This window comes from Cannabis sativa, chromosome 2 (assembly GCF_029168945.1).
Source record: "Cannabis sativa cultivar Pink pepper isolate KNU-18-1 chromosome 2, ASM2916894v1, whole genome shotgun sequence".
NCBI classification, from domain to species: domain Eukaryota; kingdom Viridiplantae; phylum Streptophyta; class Magnoliopsida; order Rosales; family Cannabaceae; genus Cannabis; species Cannabis sativa.
The window spans coordinates 4,394,124-4,398,741 of NC_083602.1; positions in this window are offsets into that span (position 1 = coordinate 4,394,124).

Consider the following 4,618-nt stretch of genomic DNA (forward strand, 5'->3'; position numbering starts at 1 on the left):
CACGTGACTATTTTATTTTATACACTTGTGAAATAGACTGTTTGAACATTACTTTCTATATTGTAAATTATTTAAATTTCTCAAAATAACGTACACGGATATAAAAAAAAATCGGACTAAATTTTTTTTCTGGATGCTGAAACAGCTAGAGGGTGCATCAGTGCATCCCTTTTAAGGGTCTGCATTATAGAAGCACCCTATATATTTTTTTTTTTAAAAAAAATGAAAACTAAAATATTAAGGAAAAAAATATCAAAATACCTACCTAATAAAATTAATATAAGGTTTAGTATAAATTCACTTATAAATGAATTTCGCAATATGCTAAAGAGACATTCTATGTATTTTAATTTTAATTATTAGTTTAATAATATATTTTAAAATATTTGTTACTTAAAATTTAATATAATTTTGGCCCCCCCTAACATATACTTTGGCTCCTGAAGAGGATGAATTTAGGTGAGGATGCTTCTGACCTGAATTTCTCAAACACGCTATCGAAGTTGGAGAGGCTCGCGTCTAACTCAAAAATGATTCGTATAATAAATATGTTTGTTGTATTAACCCATAATTATTTATAATATGTTTGTTAAAATAATTAAGCTAAGGGATTTATATATAAATAAAAAAAATTATTTATAAATTTTAATTGTTAAAAAATACCTTGTTAAATATTTATTTAATTACTTAAAAAATAGTTAATTACAATTAATTAATTCTAAAAATAGAATTTTTCTTTATTGGTTACCTACTATTACAAGTAAAAAAAAATATAACTATATGGTTACAATAAAAATGTAACCATTGAATAGTCACCCATATTTATATATATACTATGAAATTCCGTATTTTAATATTCCCAGTTTGATTATTTAATTAAATGATTAATTAAATGCGGAATAATAAAACTGGTACTGAAAACAGTTTTCTGTAGTTACAGAATGCAACTCTGTAACTCCAGAGAAACCCAGAAAAACAAACAGTGCATAAAAGTAAAAACACACAAGATTTTTGTACGTGGTTTCAACAATCCTTTCAGATTGTTACTAGTCCACGGGGCCACGCCCAGAGATAAGATTCATTAGATCGGTATCAAAAATACAAAGTAATTGACTTATGCATAAATAGACTCCCTCTTATTGTATGTCGGAAGCTTGATGTATTCCACCTACTAACCGAATCTTGATAAAACTCCAAGTGCTCGAACTCCCTTCGATCACCTTGAAGAGTGCTTGAATCCTCCCGATTCAAGGCTTAAAGGCTATCTCCCGAAAGCCTATACAACCATCTCCCGAAGGTTGTGTGCTTGTATCCTCCCGATGCAAGACTTCAAAAGCAATCTCCCGAAAGCTTGTAAATACCCTTCTCCCGAAGGTGCACTGATGTTCTTCTTCGTTGTAGACTTGAATACAGACTCAAGACAATACAAACAACAAATAAACAGAGTAAGAGTAGAACAACTCTTCTCTACAAATCAAAGACTCTCTTTTCTAAAGATATGAATGAAATTCAAAGATACAAGAGAGGTACCAAGAGAGGTACTAAACAAAGACACTCTTTTCTTAAGATATGAAAGCAATTCTAAGTGTATGAAAGAGATACAAAACCTAGCTACTATAAGATGTATTTATAATGAATATACATCTCATAGACAGCTTACATTCGGTCTGAACAAGACCTCAACCCACTAGAAACTTCCCTAAAATAATTCTTCAATCAGTCCAGGAATTTCCGTTTCTGTACCTACAAAATCGTGGGCAGTAACTACAACTTTCCTTTTATAGAAAAGGAAAGTCTAGCTCCGGTTTTCTCTTCAAGAAACCTGATCTTAGAAAATGGGAAACTCAACACAAGATCAGAATAACAGCTGGTTAGATAAAAAACGAAATGGGTAACCAAACTTACCATTTTTACCTTTTTTCCAAAAATAGGAAAGCTAGACAACTTTCCTTTCAAGTTTGATTTACACAAATATGGAAACCAAATCAATATATGCCAGCCGAAATATACATTAAATAATAAAATATTTTTGTCAATTAAATATGCCAAAAATGGAATTAACAATCTCCCCCTTTGGCACTTTGATTGACAAAACATTTTATTATGAGAAAACCTGCATCAAGTGTTAGAAACCAAAGCAAATAGCTTTTTAAAGATAGAAGAGTATAGAAAATACTCCCCCTGCATGAAAGCTCTCTAACACATAAAACATAGAACTTTTTTTGGACGGAAAAGCTTGCAAACCGAAGAACACAACTTTTTTAAATGGAAAAGTGTTAAACCACAAACAACTTTTTAAACGGAAAAGTGTTAAACCACAAACAAGCAACTCCCCCTAAAACCAAGGGTCCAGAGTTGTAACAAAGAGTTCAATGAATCCAAAAAAATAACTACTCCCCCTTTTTGTCTATCAAGGAGCCAAAGATAACAAAAACAAACAAGAACAAAGTCATAAATTCAAATAAACATTAATAAAAAGCAAAAGATAAAAGATTGAACCACTTATTCATCATCATTGGGTCAGAAGTATTTCATGATGCTGTCCATCTTCCTAAGAAGCAAGGCTCGACCGGTCTCCATTCTTCCCAAACGCAAGTTGAATTACGCCATTTGCGGGAGCGAAGTGGAAGCATCCGATAGCAGGATCATTTGTAAGACCGGGGAAGCGGACCGAGCCTTTCTTTGAGCAACTTTTCCTTGAGGAGGCTTCTCGGGAATTTTGAAAGTGGTTCCAACGACGAGGCATCTCAATTGATTCATTCTCAAGAATCAATTCCTCTTGATCAGATAAAATTTTATAGATTAAGTGAGGAAAAATGAGATTGAGCCTAGGTTTCTTACCCTTTCGAAGAGAGACAATTTGCTCCCAAATCATGTCAGCCAAATCAATTTTAGCACCAATTGAAACTTTATACAAAAAGAAAGCAAGTTCATTTGAAACATTTACCGGATTGGAGCAAGGAAACCAATTGGATAGGGCAAACCTCATGAGAGCAGCATGTTGATAGGTGAGTTGAGACATATGCATGGTGTCGGAGAGTTCAATTTCATTATCACCGGAGATAACCGAACACCTTTTGACGATCAAACTCCACATCAGTTGGCTCAATTCCCATAGGCAAATTGAGAGCCTCAGCAACAACCTTCCCAGTGAAGGAATATCAGTGTCCTCTGACAAAAACTTTGCCAAACATGAAAGAGTCCTCATCGAGAAACTCATCAGTGATGTTAGCATAAAATTCCTTCACAATTCTATCCACATACCCATCAAAACCGATCAAGGTATCTACCCATTGTCTTTCTTTCAACATGTTATACACTCCAAAAGGCTTATGAGCAATAACATTAAAATTTTTCTCCACAGTAAAATTCCTATTCTCATAGAATTTCATATCTCTAGCATGATCATTATAACAAAAATAATGAGAGTGAGGCTTGAAGTTATCAAGAGAAATACCAGAGGGCCTCTTTCTTTTCTGTGGAAGAACAGATTAGAGACAATGGGCCTTTTTCCTTTGTCCTTCTTTGGAACGGCGGGGAGGGGCCCGGAGCGGGGTTGTGACGGGTTCGGTTTACGGTTCTTCACTCTCGGATCCGTAATCATCAACAAGCTGGAAGATCTTTGGGCACAAATTCTTCACTTGAATCGGACAAGCCCTCGAATCATGATCCTCCTCACTTTCTTCGGTTCGAATCAGGAAGAGACCGAAGGGGGATTCTCCTTGAGATTTTTGGCCTTTGAAGATGAAGAAACCACCTTTTTCCCTTTGGATGCAATTTTAGGTTTAACCACTTCAGGCTTTGAAGGAGTGGGAACCTTGGACCTTGTTCGAGAACTCACCGTGGGCAAGGTCACCAAAGCTTGGTCGACATTAGGAGCACCATTCGAAGAAGAGGACTTCGACAATGTGTGATCGGATGAATGGGATTCATCATGATCACCCAACCCAGGTGTTGGAGAAGCAATAGGAGAGGCACCAACAAGAGGAGATGAGAATTTTGCCACTGATTTTCGAGCTTGGGTCTTCGATTTCTTGGCAGACTTCGTCGGAGCAGAAGACGAACCAGAAGCTCCGGTTGCTGGAGCAGGCGGCGCAGGCGGAGACACCGGTGAAGCAGAAGCAGATCCACGAGTGGGCTTCTTGGATGGTTGGGCATTCTTAGTTTTGGCCATTTTTTTCTTTGAAACCCTAGAACACAAACCCTCTTACTTTGAACAATGTTAGACCTTTGAGAGAAAACAATAAAAAGAGAAGAGAGAGATGTGATCGTGGGATAAAGGGAAGTTGAGAATATATAACTTCCAATTTTAAAAGCCCAAATTTAACAAGAAAACTGAAAAGGAAGGTAACTTCCTTACCTTTGACCCACGTGTGGAAAGAAAAAAAGGAAACCAAAGAAAGTTTTTTCAAATGTGGTCAATGTTTCCTTAAATGAAAAAAGGAAACCATATCTTCCCACAAAATCCAAGAAATAATAACCCCACCAAATCCGAAAATGCCACCAACAAGGAAACCAAAAATAAAATTAATTATTTAAGAACAAGTTTCCTATATACACCAAAAAGACCAAATCTCCACAAATAAAGGAAACATTCTAAATAAATAAATACAATTAA